The following is a 15,301-nucleotide window of genomic DNA, read 5'->3' on the forward strand; positions in this document are numbered from 1 at the left end:
TAAAGGATTAATTTATTGAATAAGTGAAGAGATGTGGCATAGAGATCTGCCTGGCTGATCTCTGAACCACACCTATAAACCAGGAGGTCATGGTTAGATTCCCCATCAAGGTACATGCCTGGGTTGTGGACTTGATCCTCAACAGGGGGCGTGAGGAGGCAGCTAATCAATGATTCTCTCTCATCATTGATCTCTCTCTCTCTCTCTCTCTCTCTCTCTCTCTCTCTCTCTCTCTTCTAAAATCTATGTATATATACACACACAAGAGATCTGAAGAAGCAGTGTTCTAGGCAAAATTAAGCCTGCTTTAACCCTCTGGGCAAAATCATACTTGCTCCTTTGCAGTATGATGAAATGGAAATTTCAGGGCACTAAAAGAGGAAAACCATCAGATTTTACATGGCCTTTGTTACTTATCAAATGTAGTGTCAAGTCATCCCAGAAATTACTCACATGACTTCCTGCCTTCTGCCTAAAGTGAAGTTCTTTGTTTCTCCAAAGAGTCTGGGGTCCCTAGGCCTGGCATTGTTTGTTCAGTGACCTGAGGCAGATTGAAAAAGAGGGTGTGTTTTGTGTATCATTAAATCACTATGCTCCTGCCTACTTTAGAATGCCATGAGCAAATTTCTTTTTCTTCTTCCAGATACCAAAATCAAGCAAGCAGTTTATAAGCCAAAGGACCTTTTAATAAGGAATTTGCCAATATTATATGTTCTCTCTTCTTGGTACAATATAAAGCCCAATTCCCAAATGCCTACAGTATAGTGATTAAAAGAATGTATTTTGGAGTTAGTTTTGGTATGAATTTTGATTCTATCACCTATTGTTGTGTGACCTTGGACAAATTTCTTAACTTGTCTTCAGTTTCTTTTTTAAAAATATATATATTTTTTATTGATTTCAGAGAGAAAGGGAGAGAGAGATAGAAACATCAATAATGAGAAAGAACCATTGATTGGCTACCTCCTGAACGCCCCCTACTGGGGATCGAGCCCAAAACCCTGACCCTAATCCACAACCCGGGCATGTGCCCTTGACCAGAATAGAACCTGGGACTCTTCAGTACACAGGCCAATGCTCTATCCACTGAGCCAAACAGCCTAGGGCCAAGTGTTTAGTTTCTTTACCTTGAAGGTAAGGTATTAGTAGTACCTACTTCATATGGTCATAATGGGGGTTAAAAGAAGTAATAGCTGCAAAGAATTCATAATAATATCAGGCTCACAGTGATTTCAATGAATGCTGCTTATTAATAATATTACTTCCGGAAAATAGCTAATGATGATACCATGTTAAGTCCTTATGTTCTCCATAAGAAAAAAATCATGGGTGTCAAAGAATCTCAGGTCCCATGGAAGACTCTGCCTGAGTTTCTCCCATCACAGGAGCAAACAATGTGTCAATAATGGCCCATAGACCAAGAGATGCAGCCCCGTTTTCCCTGTAAGTCTGGCATCCTGCCGCCAGATTCTTTCTCTCCAACGAAAGAATCTTATACATTACCACCAGAGGAAAATAGTGGCACTAAGCTTAGATGCCACTATTTCTCTGGCTACTCCCAAGATGTTATCCCTGATTACCATTATCCATCAGAGTAACAACTCATTTCAGTCATAGAAAGTGGATGAATATTCTTCCCTTCATGTCTTTATTCAGGTTATTCATTAAACATGATACAGGATTTGGTCATAGACAAAGACATACACATGAATTTCTCTACAAATATCATCCAGTCCTTTTTGCTCTGCAGAGATGGTATTGCTCTTCTTCTACTAAATCTCAATCTCTCTCTCTCTTGCTCCTCCTCCTCCTCTTTTTCCTCTCTCCTTCACTCCTATAACTTGAACTCATTCGTTTATGACATATTAGTATATTAGTCTGTCCAAGTATTTTCTATCACCTCTCCACATGGACAATTGTTCTCACATATTTAATGGATTTGTATGTGTGTGCTTGTAAATACACTTTCAAAAAGTTCATGATTTTTTCATGTGCATTTATATCTATGTCCAGTCTGCTATCTCTAACTGTGGCATGATGCTCCATGATATTCATCTACCACATTTGGATTATCACTTTCCCCTGGTGGACATGCTGCTTGCCTCACTTCCCTATCACCACCCAAACAGATGCAAATAAACCTGTGTAAGACTCTGTGAGGTGTCTACCCCTAGTCCAAATTGCTGGATTTTCAACAAACATATAGTAAATCTGACTAAGAGCTGTCACTTTGCTTTACAGCATGGCTGCAGCAGCTGGAGCAGTCTCAGCTTTCACACTCCATAGTACATATCACAAGCATAAGCCCCTCCTTCTTTGTTGACACAATGATGTTCATGAAATCGAATTGGCCACCTTGTGTTCAATGTCAAGTTCTATTAGTACCCATTCTCTATGCATTAGGATACACAGTAAGTCAAGGATTAAAAAAAAAGGTATTGATTCTCTTCCCTGATATTTTCTTGTTAGCTAAACATTTTGTTCTGTTTTCTCCAATGTCCTATCAGTCAATCACCACATTTTGAGCTTTATTTGTGCTTCCCCCCCCCCATTCATACTTTAGGTTAAATTCCTTTTATACAGGTTAGGAATTCTCCTGTCAAACACAGTTTTCTGTTTCTCATGGGTTGCATTTTATCCCTTGCCAAGGCTCAGATGTTCTGGCATGAAAAACCATGGTCTAAAACATTTTAATGCCATTTTTTTTAACCACTGGTTCACTTCCCCTGTGCCTTTTTCTCTTCCAAATGCTTCCATTTGTAGCCTGGACTTCAAAGTCTCCAGCAATACATTCCAGATTTCTTTGGCTCCTTTATTATTAATTCTCAAAGAGATCAGCAAAACAGCCAGTTGTTGGTGAGTTTGAAGAGACAGTCAATTGCTGCTACTTTTTCAGAAGATTCAATCATCACATCCTCTGAGTCACTTTCTCTACACATTGACTTCCTGATGTTGGCTTCAATTTCATTCAGTTGGTTGGGATAATTTTTTTTCCTGTCTTTTGTCTTGGATTACTCTCTCCATCCTGTAGAATCTGGTATGATGTCTCACCATTAGAATTGTCCACCTAACTCAGGAGTTTTAAAACATAGTTTGTTTCATAATTTTACATGAATCTTGAGATTCCAATTCCTAGTTGTGATGATGGCAGGAAATTAATCCAGTCACTTTCAGATATTTACTCTTCTCCAGTCAAATTCAAAGTTATTATCTCACCAACAGTCCAGTTCATACAAGTGCTTTTTTCTCTTCTTCTCCAAGCCAGTTTGTGATCAAATGCCCTGGAGAGAACAAAGAGGTGTGCCTCACTCTGTCTGGTCCTGGATCCCCATCCGACATTGATTAGCCGGTGACAACCATTTTCTTCCTAAGATTAGTGGCTCCAACTGATTCCAGGAAGCTACAGCCACTTCTGCCTCTTACCCCAGGTTGAAGTCAATGAGCATCTGCTGGTGTCTCTCTGACCTCTTGAATGGCCAAGTGACCTCTTAGAGCTGGTGAAAAATGACACTACCAACGAACATCCAAGAAGACTTTCTGGAGCCACAAGGACATAACAAAGTCCCACAAATTGCCAACCTTGGGGAGAAATAGGGGGTAGCAAGTGGGTGAATCTTCACTTCCTTTGAGGCTAGCTGCCCTGTTCCCACATTCATCCAGGGGGTGGTATTGCTTTATATACTGCTCTTTGCAGAGTGACCTATCTAATAACCACCCCCACACAACTAATGCGCATGCACACACACACACACACTCATCATCACCACCACCACCAACTCCCCTTTCTTTTTTCATTTTAAAGCACTCTTTCTTCTGCCTTCTCCTGAAGCTTGTCAGTATTTCCTCCCAGGACAGGGGGTGTGCATGGAGCAGGCACTATAAGAACTTCCTTTGAATTTACTAATTTTGACTCTGGGTCATTCATTATCATTGGGGTAACTTGTATCCACAGCATCCTTTTTCAAATAAACTCCCCAGTGGTGGAGAACTAGACTGCTAGGAGCATATTCCTTCACTACTTTCCTATCACTCTGCAACATTCTCGTGTGTAGAAGCCCATCTCTCTGGAAACTCTGCTGGTAGAAAGACCTGCAAGCAATGAATGAGACAACATTTCATCTCGGCAAGTGAGTTCTTTAAGAGTTCATACCTAGTTAAGCCTCATTTTGTGAAAAACTCATGTGGTCCTGAAATATGGAGATTTGCACTACTCAAAAGCCCCACCAGGTTGTAGGCAGAGGGTATTGAATTCAGAGCATGACCTGGTCTAGGCCAAAAGCCTGAAGCACAGGGCCTGGTTCAGCCCCCATAGAATGCTGTACAGCAGGGCTTTGTGATATGAGAATAGTTTACTGATTCTAAACAAAAACTTTTAATAAAAACTTCTGTTAAAAGTCTGAAGAAATTTCCTGGTTTTTCATAATCTAATCCAAATAGTTTAAATTACTTCTTTTTACGGTACTTGTCACTTTCCTTTTTGATATATATATTTTAAATACCTTTGTATTATAACACACCATTATGCATAATAATGTGTAAACATTGAAGGACACCTTTATGGGGTTTTCAAAATTCTTTATTACGAAGTCTGGTACTTCTCCTTATTAGGAAAATTTATAAAAGATTTTGAAATGGGCAGAAATTACTGGATGTCTCTATTGATTTTCTCTTGATACTTTAACAATGACCACAAGCCTACTGGATTAAAGCAACACAAATTTACCATCAGAAGTCTGCAATGGGTCTTACTGGGGCAACATCAAGAAGTCAGCAGAACTGCACTGCTCTGGGGGATCTTGGGAAGACTCTGGCTCTTTGCCTTGTTCAGCTTCTGGAGGCCTCCTACAGCTCCTGGCTTGAGTCTTCTTTCTCCATCTTTAAAGCCAGCAGTGTACTATCTTCAAATCTCTGACTGTAACCTCTCCTCTGCCTCTCCCTTCCACTTTAAGGGACTTTGTAGTTACATTGGTCCCACCCCAGGACAATTTCCTTATCCTAAAGGCATCTGATTAGAAAACCTAATACCATCTTCAACCTTAAATCTTCTTTTCCATATAACAAAACATATTCATAGATTCTGGGAATTAGAACATGGGCATCTGGGGCAGCAGAGCATTATTCTTTCTACCATAGTGCCCTTTCTGTGGGATGCTAATGGTTACCTACCTAGTGGACACTCTGGGGGTTATCAGATTCCATATGGATGTTCTCCTTATTTTTGACAAGGCTATTGTACAACTCTGTAAATTAGAGAAACTGAGAGCAATGCACGTAATTCTTCCTTATAGAAGTACAAATGAATTGTGTCTGATATACAGTTATTTCTGCCCTATAGAAAAGATGAATCCAAACTACATTTTATTTCCCTATAGATATTAAATATCAGTCTTGTGAATAACATCTTGTGAATTCCTCCATTATTAAATTAAATATTGGACCTGTTTATTTTATATCTGTAGGAGCATGATAATTTTACCTTTTAAAAATTAAATTTTAATACCCTTGAAATCACCTAATAGCCAACCACTATGTGCCTGGAAAATGTACCAGAAGCTGATATTCTCTTACACAGTATTTCCCAAAGTGCACTTGATCTAACGCTAATTCTGTGGGTGCTAATAAATGTTCCCTGAAAGAAGGGTTTCATTTCAAAGTAACTTGAAGAAAATATTTCATTTGCAGAATCTCTCACAGGACTAGTAGTTAATGTAAAATATTTTAGAAAATTTTATTTTTGATTATTGGCTTCTTGCCACATTATAAACTAATGCAAACCACTAGCCAAGGCACTCCTAAAATTATAATGTTCATGCTAAAATATTCATTCTCTCAGTTTCTCTGCCTCAGTTTACCCAACTTCAAAATGCTCTTGTATGTCTTTAACTAACACTTGCTTACAACCAGGAGTTACAAGTGTATAGGTGTGTCTCAGAAGTGAAGCTCTCTCTGATTTTTGTTTCATTTGATTTTTAAAAAAATATTCAAGAGATTGAAATTGAATATAGAGTGTCAAGTTGTTGATTTATAATGGATCATCAGTGACTCAAAAGCTCAAGTTCATTAGCCAAGGTTCCACCTTCCTGGTACAGAAGGCCTGGTAGCTAGCTGGTAGGCAGATGACTCCTTGTTGACTATGAATCAAAGAAAGATGAGGTATTCACTTTTTTAGATAAAGTAAGATGATAAGCACCAATAATGTTTGTGTGCTGAACACTGTGCATAACCTCTTTTAATATCTGAACTTACTAAATATCCTCATCTTACTAAAAAAAAAAAAAAAAAAAAAAAAACCACCAAACCATAGAGCCAGAAAATCACTTGTTCACAGTCACATGGCACATGAGTGACTGAGCTGAGACTGAGGCCCACACGGTATCAAGCATTGAGATGCACAGGTCCACAGACCCTTAGCTGATTGGATCAGATGTGTTTCAGATTTCATAATTTTTAAGATTTTAGAGAAGTACACAGTTCATTTAAGTACATTACAACACCCCTAGTGGGGATTGGAGTAGCATCTCATGATCAAACCCATGACTTTATCTGTAATAAAAAACAAAACCAAAATTCACACTGAGATAAATAAAGACTATAAATTGCCTCATATCAATTCAGGTCACATTTTGTTATAAAATGAATCATAAAGCAGCATCCATTTTCAGAGTTTTTGGATTTTGGAATTGTTTTGGATTTTGGGCCTACACTTCTTTTCAAGTATTCAGCTTTGTTCACTAAGTTGAGTACCTCTCTTGGATTTTGGAATTGTTTACAAGATTCTGGGCCTACACTTCTTTTCAAGCATTCAGCTTTGTTCACTAAGTTGAGTACCTCTCTCTTTCCCGGGTAGTACTGACAGAATACTGCTGATTCTTACTCTTTTATTTCAGGCTTCATGAGTCCTAGCTTTCCAGTACCAGGTTTCCTGTTCAGCCAGGGTAAAATGCCGTTAGCCTCTCGGGGAAGCTCTGGCCTCTGGTTTCACTCCTCTTCTCCCTACCCGTACCCCACATCTGAGTGCACACACATCCAGACACTGAGCCACCGGACTAAGGCTGTGGTCTCCTTTTCCCAGTATTTCCTTTCTTGGGAGCCTGTCTTTCCTCTAAACACCTGTAACAATGACCTGGAGCAGCTCCTGGCTGTGACCCACCTGCCCTGAGAGAGCATGAGGTGGGTCATTTAGATACATAGTGTCCTGCAGCCCTGCATCTCCTTAAGGGCCCTCCCCTTTCCTTGTCAGGCTTTTGTGCTGCTTTTCCTTGCCATCAGTGTGAGATAATTAAGAAGCCTGAGGCTTTGGTCTGAGCCCAGAAGAAAATGAGAAAAACAGGCCTTCCTTAAACATAGCAGAAGGAGGCCTCCGGATCCTCAGCCTGGCTCACCAGGCCACCTTATCGGAAGTTGGGACAAAAATTCACAGAGGCAAGCAAAAATGTTCTGGTCTTGGCCTTGATGCCTATTTCCCACAGGAACTTTAGAGGAAGGTGGCTGTTCCTGTGGCTAGGTACCTGGACAACCCTCTCACATTCCCATTTAGACATAGTTTATAAATATAACTGTCCAGGTGTGGGCTTTCTTAGTCTTAGTCACGTTCCAGACTTGATGCCTTCTGTTGACACCTTGAATTTGGGTGCTTTTATATTTTCTCAGGCCCACGTTTATGGAAATTCTTTTGCATTATTTCTGAAGATAATTCCTTGCATTCCTTTATGTGTTATATTTTACCAATTGAACTCTCAGAGGGTCACTGTGCACCCAGAGTTGGTACTGTTAACGTAAAAAACCATTGAAACCTGGAATTTTTGTGGCACCAGCCAGTTAGAACCAACACCAGCTGTAAAACAGGAGGGCTTTGGTGATCCATGAAGGTGGAGCCTCAGCCTGCTGGAGCATGTCTGCCTGCAAAAGTAGCCTATGATTCCATTCTAGTTCCAATCCTTATTTCGCCCACTTGTGAAATGTGTCTCCATGGGTCATTGAGGAAGGGCAGCCAGAGACATTTCTATGGCAATAAAGCTATGACAATACATGCTGCAGTAGCAAGAAATAGATAGCCCTAACTGGTTTGGCTTAGTCGATTGAGCATCAGCCTGCAAACTGAAGGGTCCCAGATTTGATTCCTGTCAAGGGCATGTACCTTGGCCCAGTGGGAGATGTGCAGGAAGCAGCTGATTGATGTTTCTAACTCTCTATCCCTCTCTGTAAAAAAATCAATAAAATATATTTTAAAAAAAGAAATAGATTATCAAAGAAACAACGTTAGTGTTCATGATTACTACCTATGTATGGGGGTATGAAAGGAACTCTTTTCTGGTAGAAGCTGATATCTCTATCTGAAAGGCAGGATGTGGCCTCTAAGAATCCGCTTTTACTTCTAAGGGAACAAGCCTTAGAGACTGCATCAAGACTGCTGCTGGAACCATTCAAAGTTTGCATTCTAGAAAGCTCCAAAAATATATCATCTAAACCTGCTGCCTATAACCTCTGCTCAGCATGAAGACAACCAGAAGCCAAAAATATACATTTTGTGTAAACAGCTCTGAATTTTCTGAAGCATTAACCACCAAGCTGCTCATTGTATTGACCTAAGGTGTCAAACTCAGGCCTATTGTCTGCACACATTCATCAATGACACCTCCTGACAAAGTATGACACTTGGCTTGTGACTCTGTTAGACGTTCTATAAATAGCAGAATAAAGAAGAGAAGTGAGGCATGGGAGTTGTTGTGAAGAGTCATGAGTGGTAACAGGGGGACAGCATCAGCAGAGAGGCCCCCCTGGCCAGGAAGAGGCAGTCCAGAGCACCCACCAGATTTCCTCTGGTTCATTGCAATAGGCAGGCACAGAGTTTGTCTCCAAGTCCAAACGGAAAAATATTAGCTTTAGGATAAACAATAGCATAACCTCCCACTTTACAGAGGAGAAAACAAAAATCTTTCACCTTCATCTCAATTTCAATTAAACTTTAAAGGAGTTTTCTAATGAATGTGCATAAAACCTGCTATATAAAAATTGGTTTTATGACCTCCTTGATTTAGACATTTCTGTTGTATACAGCATGGGATGACTGTTATTGGACACTTTTTCCCTTTTCTATTTCTCTAGACTAGAGAGAGCGTGGAGTATGAAGAATCTTTTCTCCTCTTCCATTCTTTCTTTCCTTCAGGTGATCATTTTTGGCTCATATTTGTAGATTCCAGAACAACTCTGTACAGAAATTTGAAAATTAAAATTCCCACCAATCCCAGCTCTCCTAAACTTGCACAGTTGAAAGTATGTTTACACACCACTGTTGACTTTTTCTTATCAGTCCATGTCAAAAGTATACAGAAATTAAAAATAACATTTAGAAAATTTTCAGCAGTTTGTCACAATAATTTTAACCCTCTTGAAGCTGCTCATAAAAAAGAGTGGCTTATGTTTTGTGTATTCATCCATGAAAAACTGGGAATTTAAAAGAACGGACTGGTTTTCAATCCCAGATAGTCTGAGAAGCACTGTCCTGACTTGTTGTCTTTTCAATTTTTTGCCTTGCTCTTGATCCATAATTATGTGGTGATTGATTTTGACCTTCTGGTTAGCAATGCTCAGAATGCAGTCAGGTACAATGTCCAATTAAAAATAATCCATCAATTGATATCAGTATAATTTTTGTTTTTTACCTTGAAAAGTACTATTGCCCATTAGCTCATTTTAATGTTTGCAACCATGTGAGATGGGAAAGAAACTATAACCTATATTTTACATGTGGTTTGGCTGAGCTCAGAGGCAGTCTACCCTGTCTGAGGTGACAAGCTGGAGAGGCCAGGAGAAAGTAGAAAGCTATTTATTGGGTTAGTGACCATGAAGAATTTTCTTAATCTCTGAAGTTTGCTTTCCTTATCTGAAGGAGGCAGGTAATACCTTGCAAGCTGAAAGCTTTATAAAAAGAATAAGTGAGAAAAATAAGTGAAAAAATAACAGAAAAAAAGTGTTTATATGCTTAAAAACTGACTTCTGTTATGTGTTTGTCAGTGGTTTACATCTTTTTGTAATGTGAGTGCTCATAAAAAGGTGTGGCTTTGTATATAATGCCTATCAGGAAAGCAGGCTTCTCCAATAGGGGGTTATTTTCCTCTCTGTATGTTCTCCCAAAGCTAATGCTGCAAACACAGACTTTAATACAGGCGAGGTAGTAAGAGTTTTGGGGAACAAGGGGTACAAGAGAAGGCTGATTTAAGGGTCCTAAGGAAAACTAATTTACATGATCTTTTTTAATCTCTCATATGAGTATAACCCATATAAAGGGAGGCCTCATTAGTCTTTGAAGCCAGGTAAAGTCAAGACATTTAAACCACATCACTCTGACTCAGAAAGCTTTCAAGAATTTACTAGATCTTTGCTGTACTTTCCCTAAGACTTTCTAAAAATCCTCTTTAGACATCTTTTCTTCCCCCCAGGTATCCTATTGCCAAGGATGCCTTCCCTCAAATTTCAGTGAATAAATTCCTCCATCTAGTTATATAATGATGTATTCAATTGTAACAATTTGAAGTTACAAAGGGAATCTATGTAAATTATCTCACTGTTTAGCTCAATAAATGCCTATCGAGCACCTGCTGTGTACAAGTTACTGTTCAAAGCTTTGTGGGTACTGACAAATACACAACCCCTGCCTCAATATTGATGATGAAAATAGCAGAGCAGGCCATGTAATTGTCTCCATTTTACAGGAAAGAATCTACACTCAGAGATTAGGGTAGGTCATATAGCTGGTAATGGTGACATCTGAACAAAATCCAGGACTATCTAACTTTTGGATCATTACTTCCTACCTGTCTATCCATGAGTGAGCTCTTTGCAAAACAAAGGAACAAGAGCCTTTCAGATATACTCAGTTACAATTCCTAAACTGGCATAGAAATAATAGTTATAGCCAGCTGGAACTTGAAATGATTTTTCTCTAAGGCATCCTTACTCAATTAATCCTCTATAGCAGTGGCCTCCAATTGAACTTTCTGAAAAGATAGAAATGTTCTTTTTTGTCCAATATGGTAGTCACTAGCCACTGGAAACTATGGGGCCCTTGAAATGTGGGTAGTGCAACTGAGTAACTGAATTGTTTTATTGTATTGTATTGTATTGCATTGTATTGTATTGTATTTAAAATGAAATATCCTTTATAGTGTGGCAGATCATAGCAACATGTGGACAACCAGAGAATTTTGAATTTTTCCTGGAAGAGAATATTTCTCTCAACAGATAGCAGAGATATTTAACAGATATTTGACCTGCTTTAATATTTTGTGGGGTGGAGATGAAAGTGTGGTAAAAAGAGAAACAGATAGAGATGCTGACAGGCAGAGCCCAAAAGGACGTAGCCATTCAGGAAACAAAATAAATTAGTGGAGATGGTGACCACTATCCCTTCCCACATGCTGATCACTGGTAGGAAAGAATCCTCTCTCCTCAGATGGATGCTTTCACTTGCGGGGGTAGGGGGGGTGGGGGGAGACGGGAGGTAGGGTAGGTGGGGAGGAAGGGGAAATAAGCTTGTGTGTACAGAACTGTTTCTAAATGCAATGGGTTGTCTATTTTTATCCACTCAACCCCAGACATATTACTGAATATTAATAAACTCTGTGGTTTAAAATGAACTGGCTGAATGTGGGAAGGAGAGAATTTAGTCTTTTTTCCTCTTAATAAGAGACAAGCAAACATGAAACTAAGTCTGTGCCCCATGTAAACCAAGTAAAGATTTTACCCCATAAAGATTCAGGTGTTGGCTCAATAGATGGCAAAACATTTTTCTTTGGTCGCTAATTCCCATAACCATTTGGATTGCACATTGTACTGTCTATGGATTTTTCTTATTCATTTTGCATTTCCATGCTGTAAAGATATCCAAGCTACTTGTTGGTAAAAAGTTCCATTAGCCCTGCTCCTGACCTGAGACTGCACAGGATATTCGGTGACCAGGTCCCAGATTATGAAAAAGAGAAGTTTATAGTGGAATCACTGACACAGTTCAATTCCAGCAGCCCACACAGAGGCCCTCATGCAGAGGGCAAACAGAAGCCAAGACTCATGGAGCTCTCAGGGCACCATCATTTTCTCCCTTAATTGTAAGGAGTTATTCTAGAAAAACAAGACATAATATATAATAATGTAGTACATATATAAAGTTATATAAAGGTGGCAAGATGTGACTTTTTAATGTGTTTTAATTTGGAAATGCCACCACCTGTTGTCTATTTGTTTTTGCTTCTCAATGTTGGAAGGAGTGATTCAACCCATTGTAGGAGGAAGGAAACTTTCCCTGCCCTTCTTTCATTCCCAGCACTCTCCACCCCGGGAGGGAAAGCAAACATTTCTCCTTTGCCCCTGGAAGTGTCTGATGACTAAGCCTCCCACTCTGGAAAGAGAAACCAGTGTTAAGTTGTTAATGATTTGGGTTCTGGATTCATAGCTATTGAAGATTATTTCATAAAAGAGAAGTAAATAGAGGACCTAGGGCTGGAAAACCAGAAAGTACTAAAATCAGGGGGCAGTGGGCAAGAAAAATGGGAGTTACTGAATGGGGAGAATTGTCTGGGAAAAGGGGATGTAGTGGAAGGGGTGGGTAAAAGGTATTGTAGAGTAATTGGAAAACAGTCTTGAACATGAGGAGAATCGGTCCTATCCATCTGCCACCCAGTGTTCACATAAGTGGAACCATCTCCAAATCTGTATCTGGGATTCAGGGGTAACTTTTCCCCATCTTGTACCAAGACCTTAGTATTCATAGTAAGGTATTGACACTCCAATGAACACAACAAACATCTTTGCCCTTTGCAGTTACCTCTTAGGCCTTTGATAAATTTCAGTGTAAGAGTTCTATTCAAGAAAGCTCATCCTGGCTATTTCTCAAAGTCTGACCCAAGAACCTTTTACATTAGAATCATCAGGGATGGCTACTAAAAATGCAGATTTCTGGGCCTCGCTCTAAGGGATTATGATTCAGTAAGTCTGGAGTGGCACCCAGGAATCTGCATTTAATGCAATTTACAAAATTACTATGATCAAGATAAAAACGGAAAACACTGTTCTAGGAATACCTTTAATTTTCCAAACTAGCAGCATGGTAGCCTATCATTTATACTATCATGAAACAAACTTTATACAAACACAAATGCATTTATAGTGGTTATTTTGGACTGTCAGTTATGGCTTATAACTAAAATTTTACAAGCTATTTTCTATATCCTCTCTTTATTCTTTTTCTTAACCAATCTAAATATACACTTTTCTTTTACCCAGAAGAATAGGCACATTGCAACAGAATATGTGTTTTACTCTTCAAATAATTCTAGTCCAAGTCCAAATATACATTTCTTTTTAAAAAGAGAATGTCACCTGGCCGGTGTAGTTCACTGTTTGAGCATTGACCTATGAACCAGGAGGTCACAGTTTGATTTCAAGTCAGGGCACATGCCCAGGTTGTGGGTTCCATTCCCTGTAGGGGGCATGCAGGATGAAGATAGTCAATGATTCTTTCTCATCATTGATGTTTCTGTCTCTCTCTTCCTCTACCTTCCTCTCTGAAATCAAAATATATACACATATTTTTAAAAAGAGAATGTTACAAGCATAAACAAGTGGGAAGAGATCTCTGAGGCTAAACATAGGCTTTTAGTAAAAATAATTTTATTTTTAAAAAATAAATCCTAAAAATTACTAAACACAACACTATGGTGAAAGAAAGGGGACAGGCAGGGGCTGGGTGGAGGTGGGCAAAGGGGAAAAATGGGGACTTCTGTAATAGTGTCAACAATAAAAATAAAGTTTAAACATCTTTTTAATAAAATAAAAAACATGTTAGCAGGATGCTAACACATTAGAACTCAAGGATGACAGAAAACGAAAAGGAGAAGTAGTTCAAAAAGTGACCGGTCCACATGTCAAGGTCACTCCTACTCATAACAGAGTAAGAAAGTCCCTCCTGTTTCACATATCTTCCCCACCCATTTAGTTACCCATTCAGCCACCCACTGCCTTCCATTTCCTCATCACATTTACTTATTTATTTTACTTAGGGCCACTATAACTTTAAACCATTATGTGGATGAGGTAGCATGTAAACCAATTGTAAACACTTTTACCGTAACCATTACTTAGAGAAAATAACTGATGCAATAACACCCAGATCAAATAAAGTTTCAGTGAGTAGGAGGTTGTCTTAAATTGGGTTCTGCCAGAAGTAGCTTGATGAGACAAAGAATTCAGTGATAGTAATTTATTTGAGGTCAGGTAAAAGAGATCATGAGTAGGGAAATGGGGAAGTGAAATAGGGAAAAGAGGAACACAACAGAGGGTATGATAATGAGCAATTTACTACTGTGACAACTGGGGCTTATCCCGTGGGGGACCTCCAGGACACTGTGCATAGCTCGTCTCAGAGTTTTCTAAACCAAAATATAAGGAGCTGGGGTATTTTTTCACCAACTCATTTTCATCATTGGTTGAGAGAGGGTCCAGGACATTATCTCCCCCAAGCACTTTCATTCCATTTGTGTGGAGCTGTGACCTGAGGCTCAGGGGTCTGAAGAACACCATCAGCATATAAGAGACTGATGAGTGCTTAGGGTATGTGGATTGTGTTCCAACAGTGTCTGCTGTAGTCCACTCTTTGTATCATTCAGATCAACTTGGGCCCTATGTTAAACTGACTCACTTCCGTGGTTGACTCTTCAAAGAGGTGATTTGCTAGAGCTTCAAAAGAGAAAAGAAAAAAAGACAACAGGAAGATTGATGGGGCAAGATACAGTCTCCACTGGTACAGTTGGTGCCCAAGTCATCACTGATAATTATCATCTCCATCCTCTACACTTGTTTAGCAGTCCAACTGGTCTAGGTTGTTTCCTTGTTGTGGTAATCTACACCTCCATCTCCCAGGGACCTAATCCCTTAATTATCATGCACTTGTCAAACTAAGTGCTTAAATTGCCTGTTCATGATTTTCACCCTATATAAAATGAAAAGACTTGTACACAAATACTCACAGCTGCTTTATTTTTTTATTTTATTTTTTTAATTAAATCTTTATTGTTCAGATTATTACATTTGTTCCTCTTTTTTCCCCCCATAACTCCTCTCCTCCCAGTTCCCGCCCCACCCTCCACCCTCACTCCCCACCCACTGTCCTCATCCATAGGAGCACGATTTTTGTCCAGTCTCTTTCCGCATCTCCCACACCCCTTTCCCCCCCAAGAATAGTCAGTTCATTCCCTCTCTATGTCCCTGATTTTATTATGATCACCAGATTATTTATTCACTTGATTCT

Source organism: Myotis davidii, unplaced genomic scaffold (assembly GCF_000327345.1).
Source record: "Myotis davidii unplaced genomic scaffold, ASM32734v1 scaffold450, whole genome shotgun sequence".
NCBI classification, from domain to species: Eukaryota; Metazoa; Chordata; class Mammalia; order Chiroptera; family Vespertilionidae; genus Myotis; species Myotis davidii.